At 45.1% G+C, this 23,084-nt stretch overlaps 1 protein-coding gene across 4 annotated transcripts in view; it reads left to right on the top strand.

The window, feature by feature from the left end:
- The first annotated feature begins 1,964 nt into the window (after positions 1-1,964).
- Positions 1,965-23,084, top strand: part of PRKCQ (protein kinase C theta) — a 145,940-nt gene continuing 124,820 nt past the window's right edge. Inside the window, exon 1 of one of the 4 annotated variants that reach the window (XM_012443410.2) lies at positions 1,965-1,982. The gene's annotated coding sequence lies outside the window, so the exon portion shown is untranslated. Of the gene's footprint in view, positions 1,983-2,108; positions 2,254-2,438; positions 2,501-2,582; positions 2,607-23,084 lie in introns of those variants that run through there. The other 3 variants (XM_064369072.1, XM_021670600.2, XM_021670601.2) reach the window with 3 other exon arrangements.

Genomic DNA, 23,084 nt, shown 5'->3' with positions numbered 1-23,084 from the left:
GTAGTGTGTCAAAGCCATCACAGGCAGGGCATGGTAGTTCACCCCTGTAATCCCAGTACTTTGGAAAGCTAAGGTAGGAGCCTCACTTGAGCCCAGGAGTTTGAGACCAGACTGGGCAACTAGCGAGACCCTGTGTCTAAAAACAAAAAAAAAAATTAAATATTAGCTAGGACATGGTTGTGTGTGCCTGTAGTCCCAGCTATTTGGGAGGCTGAGGTGAGAGTACTACTTGAGTCCTGGGGGATCAAGGCTGCAGTGAAATAGGATAGTCCCACTGCACTCCAGCCTGAGCAACACAGCAAGACCCTGTCTCAAAAAGAAAAAAATAAAGTCCTTATCATACCTGGTATATATATGAAACTTTTTCTAAAGCCACTAACTACTGATTAAATTAACAGGACAGCTGAACTTCCTTCTATTGCCTAATTGTCAATGAGAAACCCAGATGTGCAGTGTGAGGAATTCACCATCTTTTAAGCACAGTAGCTGTTATCAGTTTGCCATTTCTTCTTCACAGTGTAACAGGATCCATTGAAAAATAATCAGAGAAACAGCCAGGTGGATGGCACTCTGAACTAGGGAAGTTTCTGTTTTGTAGTTTGAAGAGAGAATCTGTGTGGGGATTACTGTTCCAGCTCTGCCTCCTTATTTCCAGACACAGATGCACTTTCCTGCCAAATTTCCATAGCAAATACCCAATGAGCACCTACTACGTGCCAGAGTCTGGTGATGTCAGGGTGAGCCAACATTTCTGAGATACTGGCCACTCTCAAACCTCCTGGCTAGAATCTTCCAAGAGCTACAGCCTCTGGCCTGAGGATCAGTCCAGTGCTGCTAGATATTGACAAATGTGGGGCTAATTTTAATAGAATATGGTTTTATCCTTAAAAGGGATGTGTGTGTGTGTGTGTGTGGGTGTGGGTGTGGGTGTGGGTGTGTGTGTGTGTGTGTGTGTGTGCACGCTGGGTTTATTGGGTTCATATAGATTAGGAGCATCATTATAGCTGGTTTCCCAGTGCAGACCTGAGTGATTTCGTCAAGTCATGAAACACTTCTGCAGCTGTTTTTCATCTGTCTTGATATATGCTGAGGTCCTTTTTAGCTGACATTCTATACTCCCATGATCACAAGGCTGCTAATTCAACATTCAGCTTTTGTTAAACCTTTTTTTAATTTAATTTTTATTTATTTATTTATTTTGAGACAGAGTCTTGCTCTGTCACCCAGACTGGGGTGCAATGGTGCCATCTCGGCTTACTGCAACCTCCTCCTACCAGGTTCAAACAATTCTCATGCCTCAGCCTCCTAAGTAACTAGGATTACAGGTACAAGCCACAACACCCAGCTAATTTTTTTCCATTTGTAGGAGAGGCAGGGTTTTGCCCTGATGGCCAGGATGGTCTCAGGTGGTCTGAAGTGATCCACCTGCCTCAGCCTCCCAAAGTGCTGGCATTACAGGCATGAGCCACTGCACCTGGCCTGGCTTTTATTCTTTTTAATGTCTCTCGAAACAAGAAAGAAAGAAAAAAAGAACCAAAAAAATACTGTTTTATTTCTCGGATTAATCTGATCTTAGTACACTACAGCAATGAAAGTCTTCATCAAGTACATTTTAATTAGTATCATCATTGCAAGGAAACCATTCAGTAAGAGTATTAGTAACCAGACATACAATTTTCTAACCTGAATGAAAAATTTAAATTTGTTCCATGGAGTATGGAAAAAGAAACCACCCCAATTATCCTCGTTGGCATCATTGGTTATCATCATTAGTATTCCCTGCAAGGGATAAAAAGTCCTAAAATGACACGCGCCGTTGGCAACAACACCTTCGCAGTTTCAAGCACGGGGAAGTTGAAAGCAGTTCAACTTTGGCATTGTGTATAAAACGATAATGTGGAGATACAGGAGATCGAAGTCCCAGGTCAGAGGACCCCTAGAAAAGATGATCGCACGACAGAACTGTGCCCAACCCTCCCGGGGTAGGTCATTTTAAAAGGAACCATGCTTACAAGCCCTTTCCAGCCTAAAAACAGAGAAAACAGACACAGCTGTTTCCACCCAATCTGCTGGAGCGCGGTTTCGTTTTTAGTTTGGCGAGGGACACCTGTGGCCTCTCGCCCGTTTCCCTGGCGCTGAGAATGTGGCTGGGGCCGGGGCGCTCCTGCTGGGCCTCGCCGCCCTCCCGGGTCTGTCCTGGGCTCCCGGTTGCCGCTTCCCCGCTCCAGGTTGCAGCCGGACGACAGGTGGCCGGTAAGGAGGCCGGGGGTGGGAGCCGAGGCGCGGGGCCGGGGGCGCTCGGCTGGGGATCGAGCTCGCGTCCCGGCCAGGGGTCCCGGGTCCCGGGTCCCGGGAGGCCGGGCCGCCGGGGAGGGTGGCGAGCGCCCCCTGGCCGACACCGCCTTCGGGGCGCACCCGCAGTGCGCCTAGCCCGCCAGCCCCGCCAGTCCCCGCGCAGTCCCCGCGCCACCGGGCAGCAGCGGCGCCGAACTCGCTCCAGGTAGGACCCCGCGCCCCGCGCCGCCGCCGGGAGGGAGCGGGCTGGAGCGGTCGAGACCCACGGCAGGAAAGGCCACCCGGGCCCCTCGGGGCGCCTCCGGGAAGGGGTGAGCGTTGCCGGGGGAGCAGGCGGAGTAGGAAATGGAACCGAGCGGGCGCGAGAGCGCACCGGGGGGCTTTTCCCCTCTGAGTGTCTGGGGCGCGGGTCGCGCTGGAGGCTGAAGGCCTTGGCCGGGTGGGGGCCGCCGGCCTGGGGGCGCCTCCTCCCTTCTCCCTTTTCCCTCTCACCTGAAAGAAAGGGGGCCTGCGGGGAGGGAAGAAGGTGGAAAGTTTTTATATTCTTGGCAAAAATGTGTGCGGAAAGAGGTTTTCTGGAGACGGCATGCTGTCCACAGGGCGCACACCCCGTTTTCTGGGAATGTATTGGAGCACGGACAGGGCTGCCATCGCTCGGCTTCTAAACAAGCCAAGTTTCTTGTCAAGGGCCTGGGGGAGGAGGAGGCAGGTCTTTGAAAGACACACACACACACACACACACAACATCTGGGTGCTCATTCCTGTAGCATCAAGTGAGGTTATTCCCCAGCGTTGAGGGCCAGGTTAACAAAGCAGTTTGTGCAATAAAATATTTGTGGTATCGGATTTTTGAAAGCCACCGTTATCCCTGGGAGACTGACTGTTGAATGCCACGGGCGTGGGCGCTCCCCGTGGGCATGAAGACAAGTCCCCAGGCTGGCTGGATTGGGAGACTCTGGTCATCTCTGCAAGGAGAGGTCATTTCTGCAACTGCCTCTTCCCTCGGCCGTCCTGCCCCTGTGCGGAGTGGATGTGGTGCTAATAAAAGATGATTCAGGAGTGGTACAGGCTGAGGGGGACGAGGCTGGAGGAGGTGGAGGGGAGAGAGCGCGCTCCGTGCCCTCTCCCTGTGTGTGTGCGTGTGGGGGGTGGGGAAGGAACCACCTGTGCCTGGTGTCCAAGTCCTTGACGTTCCAGCCGCCCTCTGACAGCACACCCCAAACCTGTTGAATTCTTTTAAGAACCACCTACAAGATCTGAGGAGTCCGCCCATGCTTTCCGCCAACTGCAGCCTCTTTGTCCTTTTCTTTTGCCAAAGAAAATGCTAAAGCGTCGGATTCGGGAGGCTCCTTGAGAGATGCAAGAAGCCTGGTGGGTCCACTCCCTTGTTCTTTTCCCCTGGTTTGCGCCCTAGAAGCCGTGGTCCCACTGGGCCTTTCCTGCCAGAGGCTGTGTAATAGACAAGCCCTATTCCTGGGGCCCTGGGGCCCTCGGGCCCCCACCCCACACCCCGACCTTGTGAATCATCATCTTCATTTTTTCCCTAACTTATACCTCTGGTAACTCTTGTAAAATGGCAGGCTTATTGTGGATGCTTCATCTCTTAAAAATGCTGTATCTAGCGGGAAGAAGAGTGACATTTACTAATTTGGTTGCAAATTACTTTTGAAGTTTATGCACAGCTGTTTAAAATCCCTCTGAGATCAGTGCCATTATCTGATGCAGGTGTCTTGCCACAGAAGGCTCTTAGTCCCTTCCTCCTGCTGATTGAACATACATATATTTAAAGACGTAGGGTAGGGAGAGTGTCTAAAACCTGCAAAGCCTCAGGGCACAGCTCCTGCAAGTTAGCGATCCACTGTACGTTTTTGTTTGCTTTCTGTCTTCTTGTCTCTCACAAACTTCTGTTTCTGATTTCAAGAGTAACCTACTGGGCACCGTCAGTCTTTGTTTCACTGACCTGCAATTTTCTTCTACACTGTAAAAATGTCAGTGTCCAGGGAAGGCTCTTGTCACCCACCATCGGCATTGTCATGTTCATTTCCGCTACTGTCTTGTGCTGTGACGCCTCAGGATGGCAACTCTCACTTAAGCAAAGTTCTACCTCTGTCCTCCTGCAGAAATGTCCTCCCTGCGTCTGTGCTGAGCATACACGGTGCGACTCCTGGAACCGTGATTCGCTTAGCTGCCTCACTTCTCCTTCAGGCATTAAGGAGATATTGTTCGATTATTCACACCTCAGCTCTTTCTATAATCTCAAAGATCCCTTTCAACAATAAACTCTATGTCTCTTGTTAACACCAGGCATCGGAGGCCTGCTTACATAGCCGGCTTGTCATTGGTCATTTCTGTAAAGGATCCTCATTCTAACACAGGCTGTCTCTTCTGTGGGTAGATGAAACTCTTCTGTGTAATGAATTGCATGTTTTAACCAAAATTCCTTGTGGACTGGGTTCAGAATTTTCTTTCAAGAGTTTGGGTTTGGGGTACAAGTCTGTAACTTTGGGGATTCAGAAGTAGCCCTCTACAGACGAATCTCATTATAATGTGTTTTTTAAATTATGTTAGATTTGCCTTTCTTGAAATTAGGAATTAGAGTTTAGTACTTCCTGTTTTTAATGCATTTGATGTCTCAGAGTTCCTGGTTATGTTGTTGCCCCTAAAAATGTTGCTAATGTGACAGTTTGTTAACAAGGTTATATTTGATTTCAGGTGATTTCCTTTTTATGGAGTTCAGTCTTTTATTTTTTTAAATAATTTGCCTCAAATCATCTAAAATGATACATTGTTATATAATGAAAAATCCCAGCAACATAGATGTGATTTTGTGTGTAAATATGTGTGTGTATGTGCGTGCGTGTGTGTATACATACATTCTGTACTTTAGGGAAATTAGCATTGTGGTGGCATATATAGCATAAACTCATGCGTGCTGTTTCTGTTATTTTAACACTTTAAGTAGCTCATTTATAAGCAGCTATGTGTTCAGCTTAGCTTTTCCATACCTATTCCAGTTGTTAAGGAAGAAATCATGAGAAACTATAGAAAAACATGATGCTGAACCAAAGAGATGAATTAAAATGTATTTTCTTACATGATGAAAATATCTTTCATTATTTTAGCATGCCAGGCATTTATACACGTCAAATTCTGATTGCTCTGTCATCTAAACACATTCTTGGGGATAAAATGAGCATCAGAGTTTTAGAAATGAGGAAAGCTCACTCAAGTCCAGAATCATAGATTTTTGCTCCTGGTTGAAATGAGCAGATATTTGGCAGGTCGTCTCTCTGCAGGTTGCTGTAGGTTGATGTTACCTTTCGAATTAACCTAATCGTATTAATCATGATAATAATCAGCACTAATGAAACCAATAAAATACGCTTTTATTGAGTCGTCATTATTTAGAATTTATGTGCTATATATTATACTCAGAAATTTATTTATATGTGGCAGGCATTACTACTTCATTTAACTTCCAAAAGCCTTTATAAATTAGATATTATTATTCTAATTTTTCAGATGAGGAGACCGAGGCTTAAGGGGTAGAGCCCCTTGTCCAGGTCTTATAACTGTTAAGTGGTAGAGTCAGGTTAGCTGGACCATCCAGATTAGTCTAACCATCAAGCATTTCCTTTAAACCACAGTCCCAGGTGACCTATCAATTAACTTTTTCTATTGTGGTAAAATACACATAACTTAAAATTTACCTTCTTATTTTTTAGTGTACAGTTCAGTGACATTAAGTATATTCACATTGTTGTGAGACCATTGCCATCATCCATCCACAGAACTCTTTTCATCTTCTAAAACTGAAACTCTGTCCCCATGAAACACTAGCTCCTCATTCCTCTCTCCCCTCAGCCCCTGGCAGCCACCCTTCTACTTCCTGTCTCTGATTTTGACTACTGTAGGGACCTCACATAAGCATAATATCATATCCATCATTTTATCACTGTCTTGTTTCACTTAGCATAGTGTCCTCAAGTTGTAGCCATGTGACAGCAGGGGACAGGACATCCTTCCTTTTTAAGTCTGAATAATATTCCATTTACAGATATACCACATTTTGCTCATCCTTCCATCTCTTGATGGTTGCTTCTATCTTTTGACTATCGTGAATAATGCTGCCGTGAAGAAGAACATGCAAATATCTGTCTGAGATCTGCTTTCAATTCTTTGGGTTATATACCCAGAAGTAGAATTGTGGCTTCATAGCTTAATTCTATGTTTAATTTTTTGAGGAACTGCCATACTGTTTTCCACAGTGGCTGGACCATTTTACATTCCTACCAATGGTGGACAAGGGTCCCAATTACTCCACATCCTCAGCAATACTGGTTGGTTGTTTGTTTGGTTGGTTGGTTGGTTGGTTGGTTGTTTGTTTTGAGACAATGTGTTGCTCTGTCGCCCAGGCTGGAGTGCAGTGGTGTGATCTCGGCTCACAGCAACCTCTACCTGCCGGGTTCAAGCAATTCTCCTGCCTCAGCCTCCTGAGTAGCTGGGACTATAGGCGCACACCACCACGCCCGGCTAATTTTTGTATTTTTAGTAGAGACAGGGTTTCACCATGTTGGCCAGGATGGTCTTGATCTCTTGACCTCCTGATCCTCCCTCCTCGGCTTCCAAAAGTGCTGGGATTGCAGGCACAAGCCACCGTGCCTGGCCTTTTAAAAAAATCTTTGTTATAGTAGCCTTTCTAATAGGTGTAAGGTGCTGACCAGTTAACTTTTTACCCAATCACTGGGTGCCCAGTGACTGGGATCTCGGGGCCGATGCTACTCCTGAGTTCATTATTTATTCCCTATCCCAGCTTGAGCCTATATAACTTTTTCTAGTGTAGAATTCATAGAGGAAATACAACTCACACAGCACCTGACAGACAAGGGAAGTCATGGACAGGACAGTTGCTAAAACAATCAAATGTCCCTGTTGGTAGGGTTGTCTCCACCTCCATGAGGAACCTGACGATTCAGAAATGAGTGGTTGTTGAGAATAAAGTCAGATGCACTGTAGGAGGTTAGTTACAGATAAAATTATCTTTTGTATGTTATCACAGCAGGACAAGTTCCCAGGACAAGGGAGAGAATGGAAAGGGAATCTGCTATTGAAGAATTCACCAGGCCTTTGTTGCGAGCCTCAGATCACAAGCCATGCTGCAAAACTTGCAGGGAGATAGGGTCAGGCAAATAGGAAATTATCATGAAGCGTGATAAATATCATGAGCTGTCTGTACTATTATGTATCAGTTGATAATGTCATGCAAGTCTATTACATATGTGTTTGCTTCCCTCCTGTCTCTTTTTTCCTCTAGCATGTAACTCCATGAGGGCTGGCATTTTGTCCCTAGCTGTGTCCCCAGCCACTCTAACAGGGCCTGGCACACACCAAGTGCTGAACAAATATGTGCAGAATGATTGTGTAAGTGTTTCAGTGGGGGCACACATGGTGTATGTGCGAAGCTAGATTTGGGGTGCCTCAGAGCTATCAGTGACGGCTCGGCTGAGGCCTGAAAGGGAAGTGGCAGTAAGCTGGACAGAGGAGGCAGGAAGAATGTTTGTAGGATGAGGTACATATACACCATGGAATACTATGCAGACATGAAAAGGAATGAGATCATGTCCTTTGCAGGGACATGGGTAGAGCTGGAAGTCATTATCCTCAGCAAACTAATACAGAAACAGAAAACCAGACACCGTGTGTTCTCACTTATAAGTGAGACCTGAACAATGAGAACACATGGACACAGGGAGGGGAACCACACACACTGGGGCCTGTCAGGAGGTGACGCTGGGGGAGGGAGAACATTAGGAAAAATAGCTAATTCATGTGGGGCTTAATACCTAGGTGACGTGTTGATAGGTGCAGCAAACCACCATGGCACACGTTTACCTATGGAACAAACCTGCATGCCCTGCACATGTACCCCGGAACTTAAAAATTAAAAAAAGAAAATTGCATACCTGTGGCATTTAGTTTTCTATCCCGTCCCTTTAAGTCATAGAATCAGATGAGCTTAGGGGCTGGAAGGAAAAGGGAACGATGGGAAGGAAGTCGCTGGTCATGCCCTGTGCCTGGATCCTGGGAATCCGTCATTCAGAAAGCCCCCTATGCTGGGTGGATCTCATAGCTTGCGAGAAGCCAGCTGAGACATGCAGAGGTGGGCAGAAGTTAAGAAACGTGATCATGGGTCACACATCAAATTACTAGCACTGACCCCTGATCTCTTGGCTTCTGATGAGGTATTCTATCCATGCCTCCAGGGGCTGTGTTCCTGAAGTTTGTTAGTTAAGTGGCTGTTTAAGAAAGGCATTTTCCTTTTTTTTTCTTTTTGAGGCAGGGTCTTGTTCTGTTGCCCAGGTTGGAGTACTGTGGCTCAATCTCGGCTCACTGCAGCCTCCACCTCCCAGGCTCGGGCAATTATTGTGGCTAAGCCTCTTGAGTAGCTGGGACTACAGGCACGCACCACCACACCTGGTTAATTTTTGTATTTTTAGTAGAGACAGGGTTTCGCCATGTTGGCCAGACTGGTCTCGAAATCCTGGCCTCAAGTGATTCACCTGGTTCGGCCTCCCAAAGTGCTGGGATTACAGGTGTGAGCTGTTGCGCCTATCGGGGAAGACATTTTCTCAGGGGGAGTATGTAATAACCATGTCCCTGGTTTGTTAGGAAGGATGTAAACTTTGAAATATACCCATCAGCTTCATAAAGAACTAGATAGGTTAGGAAGAAATAGTGTTTATTATGCAGATCAGAGATCTTTCAGCGTGACATTGACAAAGATAAACTTGGTCACTGTCCCTCCACCAGAGCGTATCCCTTGCTGCTGGGGAAGGACTGCACGGTGATGTGGTGTGAGATGATGCACTTTCCCTGCCGCATCTGTGGTCACTGGGATCACAGCTGAATCCAACTGTCTGCTTTTTCCAGCATCTACACATAGGCTGATGAGTTCTGCTGGAAAACATGCCAAATCTGCATGGAAATCTCCTGGAAAGCATGCAAATCTAGCTACGCAGATAACACCATGCGTGTCCCCACTGAAACACTTACACATGGAAATCTCCTGGAAAATATGCCATCTGCAAATTCAGGATGCCATAGCTCCTTGACTTCCCACTTCCACTAGGATCTCTGACTTCCGCAACTCCCAGACATTTCCCTGGCCAGCGATCTTGCTTTCCACAGCAGCTTCCACAGCTGTTCCTGCCTCTGCCATCCCCTCACACTCAGCAGCCGCCTTGCCTCTTGCTTCCTGGAGGAGGTGGAAGTTTCCTGAATCGGAACTGCCCCCACCCTGGCATTGTAGGGTTGCACGCCTCACTTAATCTGGATCCACCCTCTCATCCCTCTTTTCTTTCACAACAAAATAAAACCTTCAGTTCTGGCCAGGCACAGTGGCTCACATCTGCAATCCCAGCACTTTGGAAGGCCTAGGTGGGTGGATCACTTGAGGCCAGGAGTTCGAGACCAGCCTGGCCAACATACTGAAGCCCCATCTCTACTAAAAATACAAAAATTAGCCAGGTGTGGTGGCACATACGTGTAATCCCAGCTACTCAGGAGGTTGAGGCAGGAGAATCGCTTGAACCTGGGAGGCAGAGGTTGCAGTGAGCCAAGATTGCACCATTGCACTCCAGCCTGGGCGACAGAGCAAAACTTCATCTCAGACAAAAAACAAAAACAAAACAAAACAAAAAAACTGCTCAGTTCCTGTCAGAGGCTCACCTCCCCTGGGGCCTCGGAATCCATTTCTTCCTTGTTCTTGCAAATCTCAATCCCTTACCTTCCCTGTCACCTGCATTTTCTTTCTCACCCTCATTTCTGGCCCCATTCTCCTTGTATTAAGGGAGCTTAAATCTCTTCCTTCTCTGAAAAAAAAAATACACTTATCCTTTTATACCTTCCTCCAGCTGCTTCCCTGTCTCTCTCCTCTTCACAGTCACACTCCTTAATTGTCTGCACTTGCTGCCTCTGCAGCCTCACCCCACGTCTTGAACTACAGATGCCTGGCCTTGCCTCTTGCACCCCTTGGAAATGATCTCCTCATGGCTGATTCCGAGGAGTTCTACCCTGCTCTTACCTGACTTCCTGCAGCCAGCTGTGCTGTGAGCACACACGCATCCTGGGACATTGGCCCTCTGCGTCTCCCACGACCCCCCCGCCCGTGTTTCCCTCCCTCCTCTCTTCTCCTTTGCAAGCTTCTCTTCTTTGATCAAGCTGGGTGACTGATGTTGCTCAGTTTTCTCTCCCTGTGAGCATCCTCATCCCTCATCGCTCTCCATGCCTGTCTCCTTGCTTGCCGTGACGCAGCCATGACCGCCCCAGAGCCTTGCTGTTCTTCTTCCCCAGGTAGTTCCTTGGGCACATTGGATACCGCATACCCCAGACTGAATACACCACCTTCCCCTTCCTCTTTTGACACGTTTTCCCCTCCTGCTCTTTTCTGCAGCCGGCATAGACATCACCTGCTGCACGACCTGAAATCTGTGTGTCTTTCCTTGACTCTGTCTCCTCATCTCCATAGCTTGCCCCAAACCAATTCTATTCTCTCACCCTGATTCCTCTGTGTTCCCTCCACCCTGTCACACTCCCACCACTTTTGTCTAGTTATAGCCATTACCATTTTGCTTCTGGGTTAATATAGAGCCTCCTCCCTAGCTGCGATGACCATGGGCTGCCTTCCAGAACCCAGTGTGCCACTCCCTGCTCTGAGTTCTCCAATGGCTACCCCCTGCCCCCAGGATAAAGCCCAGGCTCCCTGAAGTGGATTCGAAGATTCTCATCCTTTCCTCTCCAGTCCTCACATCTGGTCCCTCCAAGTCTGAGCCTCTTTAAGCTCCTCAGAGGTCCCTGCATCCTTCATCTCATGGGCATCTGCCCAATCTCAGAGCTACTTCCTATACATCATTAGCTCCCCCTGCCTCCCGAGACAGCTTGTCCTCTGGAAAGCTCTTCCTGATCCTCCATGTCAGGACTTGGCTTCCTTCCACATCGTGCACCCCCTGAGGACAGGTTCCCCCATACTGTCTCTTGCTCTTCGCTGCATTCCTAGCATTTGCCATTATATCTGACACATAGTAGGTGCTCAGTAAATATTAGTGGAATAAATAAATGAGTCCTACATTTTAGAATCAGTAATGCCCAAAGGACGTGTGCTAAGTGTTAGAGGAAAAGAATCCCAATCTGGTGACTTCAGTGTCTGCACAACAGAATTACCATTGTCTTGGAAGGTTTGCCTGTGGGCCTCTGGAGTTATCTAGATAAATTCTACCCAAAATCATAGCTGAAGGCGGTGGGAAATTCTGGGAGGCGACTTGCTGTGAGAAAGATTCCATCTCCTTTTGTCTACGGTGTGATTTTTCCCTTTATCATCCCCTTGGCATCCTGCTTTGTGGACCATTATGATGTCAATAAAAAAAAAAGATTAAGAGTGATCAGAAAATAAAAGATAATATTTAAATATTCAAAAATATTCTATAAGCAAAAGAATGAGGCAACAGGTAAACAAAATGTAGACATGCCAAGAACTGATAAGTGATTTTAATAAAGAGAAAATAGTGAAGGATAAAAGAGATAACATTTTGTTTAAATTAAATGACAAAAGATTTTAAGGATTCTTCAGAGCAAAATCATAATTTTTGTTGTTTTTTGTGGGACTTTTTTTTTTTTTTTTTTGGAGGCAGTCTCCCTCTGTCACTCCGGCTGGAATGCAGTGGCGTGATCACAGCTCACTGCAACCTCCACCTCCTGGGTTCAGGCGATTCTCCTGTCTCACCTGAGGAGCACACACCACCATGCCTGGCTAATTTTTGTATTTTTAGTAGAGACAGGGTTTCACCATGTTGGCCAGGCTGGTCTCTAACTCCTGACCTCAGATGATCCGCCCGCCTCGGCCTCCCAGAGTGCTGGGATTACAGGCATGAGCCACCACGCCCGGCCTATAATCATTTTTAAATGTACTAAAATAGTTGTGAGTAAGAAAGGTGTAAGACTATCAAGAATTAGGATTACAGAGGTATGCCCAAAACAAAATAAAGCATTCACCGAAAAAAGAATGTTTATCATAGAAGGAGAGAGTAGTAAACTATTTAGGGAACTCACTTAAAAGTAGACTAAGCCAACATTATGAAACCAAAGAAAAATGTAATCTTTTAAAGAAGATTAGAAACAAATCCCAGCAACAGTAAAATAAAATGGGCACTCACATGTATGGGTTTCTAACAAAAGCCAAACCTCAGCTGAAACAAAGTTAAAGCCAGTGCCGAGGTTTCTGGCTTGTTCCAACAAGGCCTTAGTGACCTCAGGGATATCATAGAGGGAAAACAGGGCTTACTGAGACATTTCCCTCCTGGGGAATGTAAGCCCAGGGTCATGTAAGGGCAGAGAAGAGAGTTATGCTCATCTTTGTCTTCAGAATTCGGGTCTTTTTTTTTTTTTTTTTTTGAGACAGAGTCTCCCTCTGTCACCCAGTCTGGAGTGCAGTGGTGCTATCTCGGCTCACTGCAACCTCTGCCTCCCAATTCAAGCGATTCTCCTGCCTCAGCCTCCTGAGTAGCTGGAATTACAGGTGCCCGCCACCATGCCCAGCTAATTTTTGTATTTTTAGTAGAGACGGGGTTTCACTGTGTTAGTTAGGCTGGTCTCAAACTCCTGACCTCATGATCCACCCACCTTGGCCTCCCAAAGTGCTGGGATTACAGGCGTGAGCCACCAACGCATCTTCCTGTGCAGGACTTGGCACCTTGTGCATTCCGGCTCCAAACTGCGTCTGCACCGGTTGTGTTCTGCTATCCTTTCAGAAATGGGAAGACATGGCAGGCCCTTTAGTGCCAAGTGTATCCCTGCCTTTGTTCATGGATGCCTCTGCCCAAACAGAATCCCTATGCCCTTTTAATGAAGCACTATTTGCCCCTACTGAATAATTGAAAATGTTTTTAAGTGTCCTATTGTGTTAGACCTTTTCTGAGTCGCCTGTGATGTGTGGACCTTCTCTCTGCTTCCTATGTCACTGGGGACTTCAGGCTTCTATCCTTCTCATTACTAGAGCTCCCTAATGACATTTTAATTCAATTATTGTCTCCTGAGGAAGCTTGCCTGGGAGCATGTACTGAGTCTTCTCTTTTTCTCTCTTTAACTCTCAGCACAGAGCTCAGATGGTACCTTGAATTGAGGAAGTTTGTGAAGCCTTCTGTAGCTAGCAAATATATTTTATTTCCCTCCAGTTACCAGTATGAAGGTTTCCAAACATTAATATCATATTTTAGGCTCTGATCATTAATACTAAGAGCCCTAAGCACTCTGATTTGGGTTCATATCTGAAGGTAAGTTTTAGGGGATCTGACTGAGAAGTGATCTGGGCCAGCTCCATAGAATGCCTTGAGCACACTGCCTTCTTCCCGGCCAATGTCATCTGCCTGGCCATCAGCTGTGTTCCTCCCTTCCCCAGTTCTCTTTCTGTCTCTGCTCTTCAGTTTCCTTGCAGTAATCGGGGACAGGTGGTTGCTGGCACACAAGGATATTATGAACCCATTAGGTTGTCCCTTATAGGAGAAAAAACTGGAGAGAGGCCACTGAATCTCACTGCATCATTCACCCTACCTAGTCCTGCTCTGCCAGGGTCATGCTCATCTTCCAGACCCATGCAACAGTGAAGGGGGACTGAAAAGTCCCAGAAGTGGGAATTGGGAGACAAGGTTGAGTGGATTCGGGAGATGTCTAGGATTCCTCCTGATTCGAATACTTTATAGCTATTTTGGAGGGGGGTCCTTTTGGCATCCACCTGTTCCAGCCAGACAAGGATGTCACCTGGATAGCTGGGGTGGGAAAGAAGTGGGTACATAATCAAGCGCCTAGAGCTGCAGTTGATGTGTCATCTCTTAACCACTGCAGAACAGCCAGTGTAGGTCAGAGAACCCTTTATCAATAAACTGAAGCGCAGCCACACAAACATGGAAGTCATTCAGCTATAATTAGCTTTGTGAGGACAGGAGGAATTAACATGTAATACCACAGCAACAGCAAAACATGATTCATTGTACTATGTTAGTGGGGATGGTAACACAAGGAAGGTTATGATAACCAAGTTTCTCTAAAAAGGTCAAGTAGATTTCCTCAGTGGGCTATGTTTCTGGAATATAAGGTAATGGTGGATAATAGAGGAAATCTGTCCTCTAAGAATGGGAACGCTTTAGTTCATGTGCATTAGTCATTCAATAAAAATAGATACATTTTACTGGGGCCACATTTAGAGGGGTAATATGAACAGTAGACATAAATAACTCTTGCATAAGAAGAATGTGAATTACTCTATTTTGTAAGTATTAGTTTGGTGCCAAAGTAATTGTGTTTTTGCAATTACTTTTGATGAACATAATTCAGTGAGAAGTAACTTGCATGATTCAAGTTCTGAAGCAGAGACAGCTGAAGTATTTGCCATTACAATGAAAAGGACTTTCCTCCCGGGATTCTTTCCTAGTTCCTGGACGAGGAGATTTGTTAATATTTACAGTACACTTGAGATCTGTGACTAAAAGTGCTTTAGGAGAGCAGAGCATCGCAACAAAAGGAAGGGGCTTTTTGTTTCTTTTTAAGATAAATGCAATTTCTTTCGCCAAAAAAAGATGAACGTTGCTAAGTGTAAATTAGCACTTCCTTTAAGAAATTAATGAAATAAAACTCAACCATTAGCAATTTCCCACAGCTGGAGCTGGCAGAGGGAAATGTTAACACATAATATCATGTTGGAATTTTGTTATTTTCATGGAGAAGCAAACCAGCAAGCAAACCCCTTCTCTTGAGAGAACAGCCTTAAAGCGTTCAGAACAGAGAGCGTATGTGTCTATTGAAATAAAATTAATTTTCTCCAGGAAAATATTATAGATATTTTATCATGGAAAAATAGACTAGACCTCCGGGTCTAAATATGTAAACATAAAGAGAGATCACACTATTTCTTCAAGTACTGTGCTATCTCAAGACACCCAGCCGTGCCGCTAAGAATGCGCATGATAAAGAAGCATCAAACATTTCCTTGGGTTCAAAAAGTCAAACGTCCTTTTGCTTGAATGTTCATCTAAACACTACCCATAGGAAAATTCAGATGAAATTCCAGGGAATTTTAATCCACACGCCACTTTTTTTTAGTCTTTTGCAAGATAGAATCAGAGGATTACATTTTCTGAAAACTCCTTTTTAAAAAGCTTAAGCCCTAATCAGTTAAGTGTGACAAAGCCTTGAAATGGGATTTGGTAGCAAGTAATTAAGGATGAAGTACAAGTTGGTATATACTGACAGTGGACCCATGCTATTGTCCTGAAATTGTCAGCAAGCAGTTTATTCCTTATTAGACATGTGTTTATTTGACCCAGAGCATTGCTTTGGAGATATCAATTGCTATGGAACAAACTGCTTCCAATCTTAGTGGTTTAAAAAACAGCACCACTGTATTTGCTGTTGATTCTGTGGGCTAGGGATTTGGGCTGGCTCTGGCTTGGCCATTCTGCTCTTCACAGCATCCCTAGGGCCCTCTCATAAGGTTGCAGTCAGATCTGAGATGGGGTCCCTCCCGTACATGGTCCCTGGGTGGATGCAGCTAGGAGGTTGAAAAACCCCCACCCCTTGTTTTTCTCCGTAGGGGGCCCCAAGCTAGGAAGTTCCTTTTGCCTTGGTCTTTAGGCCAAAAACAGGTCACGGGGCAGGCAAGATCAAGGAGGGGCAGCAGAGAGCACTCCTGAGCGAGCAGCACAGTGGCACTGCAGAAGGACAGGTGGGAGGGGACAGGCCGTAGCAGGCATCATTGAAAACACCATCGAGCAATAGTATTTCAGCCATTTATACCATCGTATTTCCTAAAGAGGACCTCCTTTATTTTCTGCGATTGAGCCTCTAGTCTCACTCTTCACACAGCTGACAGAGGATCTTGCTGAAAGAGTGATTGCTGCGCTCCGCTGTAAAGCTCCTTGGTTACTCCACATCACCTGCAAAATAGAATCCCGAATCTTCGCGGGGCTCACGAGTTCTTCCTGGGCTGTCCCTGCCTGTCAGACTCAGATCTCCCTTGGGTCCTTGAGCACTGCATAGCTCCCCAGAAACCCCTTGCATTTTACAGCTCTGTACCCCATCACAGGCCTGGGGTGCACTTCCTCACATCTGAATCATTACTTTGCTAACCTCTGAAGTGTCACCTCCTCTGTGAAGACTCCCAGGCTGTCAGGTATCTCTCCTCTGCGTGCTCTGGCATCCTGTGCACATGGACAGCCTGGCAGCAGTAACATACCCTTCCTCCCCAGTTGCACTGTGAGCTCCCAAGGGCAGGCTTGGCATCTCTTTGTCTGTCTAGCCCTCGACTTTAGCAGAAAGTCCCACATATAGCAAGTACTCAGTAAATTTTGATGGAATGTCTGCTCAGTATAGGCAAATGCCAGAGTGGAAGAGGGTCCGGGCGGGGAAAGACCAGAAAACCCCATGCAGGAAGAAGGCAGGTGTGATGCATGAAGTGTTGGAGCCTGGGGAGGCAGCAGCAGGAGGAACAAAGCGGTGGGTTGAGACTGCCAGGTGGAGACTGACAGCACTCCAGGTAGAAGAGAGACGCAAACCAAGCATAGAGGTAAAGAGAATCTGATTCGAGGTAAGAGAAATCAAGGCATGTGCCACCGTGAGAGGCTTAGAGGGAAGAGGCAGCAGCAAGGTAGGAGATAACAGGTCATGGAGACGTGTCCCCGCGGGGGTATCCCTGACCCAGACTCAGATGGCAGGACACCCAGACTCCAAATATGCAGAATATGTACCTCCAGACATGCCTTGGGCTCAGCCGGTAACCTCCCTGTCACCAAGAAGAGGAGGAGAGACGGCTGGGCAAAGGGAAGTTGCTGCTTCCAGGACTCTGGGAGCCGTGGGACTCTCGCTCTGAAATCCCAGCTGTCACTTAACTTCACTTTCAACCGAATATCTTCACTCTCGAGCCGAAGTGATGGCATGACTCTAAAGTGAAACTGTGTGCGCTGGGCTCTAGCTGACAAGGGACAGGGGATATTGTTTTGTTGGAGGAGGGGCGGTGGCAGCTGAGAGCCAACCAAGGAAGCCCACTTTGAAAGAACCCGTAGCCTTCTTTCAACAAAATAACTTAAAAGTAATCACTGAGAAAATCTTTTAGTGCTAAATCTTGGAAGAAAACACGGTGAGTGTTCTTTGACTATGAGTATGTAATAATCATAACTATCATAGATTGAACTTTTTCTTTCCTATAGTAAATATTCTGATCACTCTGCATCCATTAACCCATTTAATCCTATTATGATCCTCATTTTTCAGACAAGGAAACTGAGGTTAAATAGCTCATTTAAAGCCACAGAGCTACCACACAGCAGAGCTAGAATTTGAACGCAGGTTTACCTACATGGAGTGTTAAGAACACAGACCAGGGTTTGTTTTGGCAATATACCTTATCTACTGACATATGTTTAAAAATGCTACCTGACGCAGGAGTTAATTCTGAGAAGTGAGTTTTGAGACTTCTTTCTCTCTTTATATCTCAATTACTGTTTGGGGCTATTTCCTTGTTTTGCTGTCCAATATATTACTCATTTTAGTAATAGAGCACTCGCTCTGGATGAGCACCATAGCTCTGCTTAGACCCGGATGACTCTGCTGGCTCCTTCTCCACACATTGTCTGCTGGTTGCTGGAGTGTGGGTCTCTCTTCTGCTCAAGCATCTGAACCTTCCTTGGGTGTTTAGAGAGATTTGGAAAAGGCTGAAAAACCACATGGAATTCTGGAAGTCGTTGTCTTTTCAGAGAAAATTTACAAGGGAGACGGGAGATGGTGGCACTGGTTTTCATTGGGGTCCAGCGCTGACCGGGGCATTTATGAGGTTCCCCTGCAGGAGAACCACAGAGATGGGCTCATAGACAAGGCTGAGTGGGCTTCTCCTTTGTTCCTCCTCCCCGACGAGCGTCCATCGCAATCTCTCCGCCTTTCCTTCCCAGCATCTCCAGGTGCCAGGTCAATGCTCAATGTATTTCCTTTTTACCAGCATTATTTCAAACCTACAGTGTTGTAAATTTAAAACTATACTTTAAGTAAACCTTAAAAGTGCCGTTTAGAATCCTAATCTGCTTTTTCAGACCTTCTTTTTTTTTTTGAGATGGAGTCTTGCTCTGTCACTCAGGCTAGAGTGCAGTGGCGCCATCTCAGCTCACTGTAACCTCTGCCTCCCAGGTTCAAGCGATTCTCCTGCCTCAGCCTCCTGAGTAGCTGGGACTATAGGCACCCATCACTGCGTGGCTAATTTTTGTATTTTTAGTAGAGACGGGGTTTCACCATGTTGGCCAGGCTGGTCTTGAACTCCTGACCTCGTGATCCACCCACCTTGGCCTCCCAAAGTGCTGGGATTACAGGTGTGAGCCACCGTGCCCGGCCAAGAACCCTAATCTTCTTTTTCAGACTTTTATTCACCTTAGATCTCCAACCCCCATTCCTTTTCCTTGAACTTCCCTCCCTCCTTCATGCTTTCCTCAACTCTTTCGTGTTTTTCCTGCTGTCTTTACTGACATACTAAGCAGATTAAAAACGGCAAGGTCATCATATCAACATACATGCACACACCCACACACGTATGTACTGATGACCATCACTTGCAAAGAGCTGTTAAGAAGGGAGTTTGTTTAATTAAAAAGCAGCCAGAATGGTGGCCAGATTAACATTCTTGAGTCATAACTCGGAGGTTTGAACTTCAACTTTTAACTTTATAGAGCTGTTCTGAGAATTTTAAAAAGTAATACGTTCTACCATACTGTGAGATCTACATACATTATTTTTTGGCATAAGCCTTTGTAAGTTTTTAATTGGCTTTTGAGTCAGTGTGTTTTTGTGCGTGTGAATCAATTGTAGGTTCACATAGAGTTTCTCATTGTCTCAATGTCTATTGTTTAGTAATATTTGACAGGGTTGGTTCTGAAGCACAAGATTCCAAAATGTTCAAAAAGATACCCTCATTCAAGGAAACATTTCTTTTTTTTTTTCTTTTTCTTTTTCTTTCTGAGACAGGTCTCACTCTGGATGTCCAGGCTGGAGTGCAGCACAATCTCAGCTCATTGCAGGCTCCACCTCCTAGGCCCAGGTGATCCTCCCACCTCACCTCCCAAGTAGCTAAGATTACAGGTGCACACCACCACACCCGGCTAACTTTTTGTATTTTTAGTAGACACACGGTTTCGCTATGTTGCCCAGGTTAGTCTCAAATCCTTAGACTCAAGCAATCCTCCCATCTTGGCTTCCCATAGTGCTAGGATTACAGGCGTGAGCCACCATGTCCAGCCTCAAGGAAGCATTTTTTAGTCAACAATTTCAAGAGAATAATTTTTAAAATTTCAAGAAACCTATACTTTATTGTTTTGACTTGATTTCTAAAATAAAAAATAAATGAATTCCTTATAGTTGATCAAACAGACACATCTTCAGAGGCTGAACAATTCACTGAGTATGTAAGCGTTCACCCTGAAAATGAATAAGGAGAAAAATCAGAGTGGCCCAAATGTGCAGCATATCCATGATACACCATCTCAGGGGCGGAGACAAACTCTCCAGACTTTCTACAGCTTCATTTTGTCCTAATCATTCCATGACGTGCCGCCCCTCAGCCAGTGTTTGCAGAAGGTTTTTAGATTCAGTCATGGAGTGGAAGAAGCAGCTGTGGAAACCAAAATCAGCACGGAGGGATTTATCTTTCCTTGGAGTCGTCTTCCCAACAAATCAAGATGACTGCCTTTAGATGCCACTCCCCACCTAATCTCAAAGTACTCGAGAAAGTTCTCCCTACACCTTATTCTTTTCAGCACCTGAAATGCTGCCAGCTAGACTCTTAAGGAACACAGATCCTCTTAAAAATGCAAGCACCACTGAGATTCCCTGCACCCATTAGAGTGGCTTAGGCAGTAACAAAGAGAAAGTGGGTATTTTCATAGAGGAGTGGAAAGTTGGGTTTTATTCGGTCACTAAATGTTGATTGATCAAGCACCTAACATGTCAGGCCTTGTTCTGGGTGTTTAAAATACAGGGGAGAAGAGAGAGAGATGGTACCCTTGTCAAGCCTGCACCTGCTTTCTTTTGGAGTAGAAAGACAATAACAAAGTAAATAATACATAGACAAGGTAGTCAGGCACCTCAGACGCAGTGACTTGACCACTACACATTCTGTGCATGTAACAAAATACCACATGTGCCCCATAAATGTGCACAATGTGATGTTTCAATAAAAGCAAACACACGCACCAAACTAAACCATAAAATAAGGAGGGTGAAGAAGTAAGGAGAATTTCTAGAACCTGGCCTGTATTTAGATTATTAAATGTTTCCTTTTTTTATGGAGAGTGAAGAAAAATATCTGATATTGTACTCACTGCCACAAAATCATGGTTAACTAAAAAAGATACAGGCTGGGCACGGTGGCTCACACCTGTAATCCCAGCACTTTGGGAGGCCGAGACAGACAAATCACCTGAGGCCAGGAGTTCGTTACCAGCCTGGCCAATTTGGTGAAATTCCATCTCTACTAAAAATACAAAAATTAGCCAGGTGTGGTCATGGGTGCCTGTAATCCCAGCTACTCAGGAGGCTGAGGCAGGAGCATCGCTTGAACCCAGGAGGTGGAGGTAAAAGTGAGCTGAAATTATGCCACTGCATTCCAGACTGGGTGGCAGAGTGAGACTTTGCCTCAAAAAAAAAAAAAAAAAATATATATATATATATATATATATATATATATATATATATATATGAGCCATTAGGTGATCTAGAGAAAGGCATGTCCCTCCTTCCCTGACCCAAACAATGCATAGCTCTTGTCTGCCCCAGCCAGTTCTTTTACTACCCAGAGGTTCCTTTGCTAGTTCTTTTCCCAGCACTTAATCAGTGACTAATGAATATTTGTTCCTAGTGAACACAGTATAAGGAATCTGACCGTGATAATTTATATTCATAATGAGGTTATATAACTTTTCTTTTTAAGCCTTAACTTTTTATTGCCTATTGCTGAAATGTTAGCAGATAGGCCAGTGAGTAGAAAGAACCTCAAGAATTGCCTAATTAATTCCCACTCATGCAGCCAGCCCAGGGCAAAGCTCTCACCTCCTGCCCTGCTTTTGACTGCTGTGCGTGTCACCACTGAAGGGATGTGCCTCGCTGCGTGTGACTCTGCACTTGGGACTCTATAAATGTCTCACCGGAGAATCAATAGCCCTAGTTAAGTTCCAAATGAAGTTTCTCATCGCCCCCTTCTCTTATACCCTAAGGATAAAAACTGACTCTGAGAATTTCCCCGAAATCTTCCCAACATAGAGATAAAAAGAGTAAAATAAGGAATTAGACCCCTCAACTTCAACTTTAAAATCTTACTTCTCTTCCTGCATCACAGTGACCAGGCCCTCACACGTGCGAGAATAGGTGACAATATTCCAGCATGTTGTGATTCTCCTAAAAACCTGACGCTCCTAGGACTCTGTGGAGTGAGGTTCCTGGACCAAAGTGACTTCTCGGATCTTCATGTTATACCCGTGATGTTTGCTTGCTAAACCATCAGCTTAAGTTATTTGTTGTATGTTTTATCTCAGTTTTCTGGTTGCATTTTATCTATGTCATCTTTGCTTTAGTTGAGCTAACGCTGTGGTTTTGCAAATTAAATCAGCTGTGGGTTTCTGTATATAACTCCTCTTTGTGTTTACTAGGCCTTTAAAAAAAAAAAAAGGACCTAGTGCTGTATGTCTGTTTACGTCTTTACTAGTGTATGAGGGAAGATTGTTTTTCTTAGGGTTCTTTTAAACAATTTCAAGGCTATTCAGAAGAATACATTTTAAGAAACCAAAACATCTTTTTAAAATGTCTTGCTTAATATATGTCTTTAACCACAACTGAATCCCCTTAAAATTTTGAAGTTTGTCTGTAATAAGGAGGTTGTGTGGGTCATGAGTCAGGACTTTATAGTTCAGGCAAAGAGAATCTGCTTCATGTTTCCAAGCAAGAGATTTTTTAAAAGACAGCTCATGTGGTCCATATGAGGGAGGAAAGGGCAGCATGAAAGACCAAGGGGATGAGTAATTAAACATCTATTGCAATCATGCAATTATTAAGAGAAATGTCTGAAGTTCTCAAGCTAAAAGACTGAAGAGCAGTGATCAAATACAACAAAAATAACCAGAAAAATCCATGGGACTTGTTGCATAGATGGGTGGAGGAGATGAAGATGAAGGAGAACTCACAGTTGATTCCAATATTTCTAGCTTGGAAGACTAAACAGGTGGTAATTCCATTGATTAAGACAGGAGAGAAAGGAGAAGCCCAGACACTGGAAAAGGTAGAATTCACGTTTATTTCAGTTGAGGGGCTGGTGGAACATCACCTGGAAAGGTCCAATATGGAGTTAAATAATGGGAACTGAAGGAAGTGAATGTATAGTTCAAGAAAAATATTATTTTTGAGGTTACCACTGTGTAGTGGATCATAGGAGCTGTCAAAATGGATGAGATTGACCAGAAAGGTTGATTTAAAAATAAAAGACAGGAAAGTCAAAATGTATTCCAAAATATTTAGGTAAAGAAGTGAAACCAATAGAATAAGCTGAAACGTGAGCTGAGAGAAGAAGCAAGGGAGGAGAAGGGAGTTGACAGTGTTCTGTGCAGTGTCCAGGAACAAGACCAAGAAACTGAACTACAATACAATTGATAATACAGAATTATATTTGGTATGGAGAACGGTCTCTGGAACAAAAGGAAGAAGGTCTCTGGGTGAAGAAGAAG

The sequence above is a fragment of the Aotus nancymaae genome, unplaced genomic scaffold, assembly GCF_030222135.1.
Source record: "Aotus nancymaae isolate 86718 unplaced genomic scaffold, 86718_ANA_hifiasm-v0.15.2.pri h1tg000083l, whole genome shotgun sequence".
NCBI classification, from domain to species: domain Eukaryota; kingdom Metazoa; phylum Chordata; class Mammalia; order Primates; family Aotidae; genus Aotus; species Aotus nancymaae.
The sequence above is the reverse complement of the archived record's forward strand: the minus strand, read 5'-3'. Positions and strand labels throughout refer to the sequence as shown.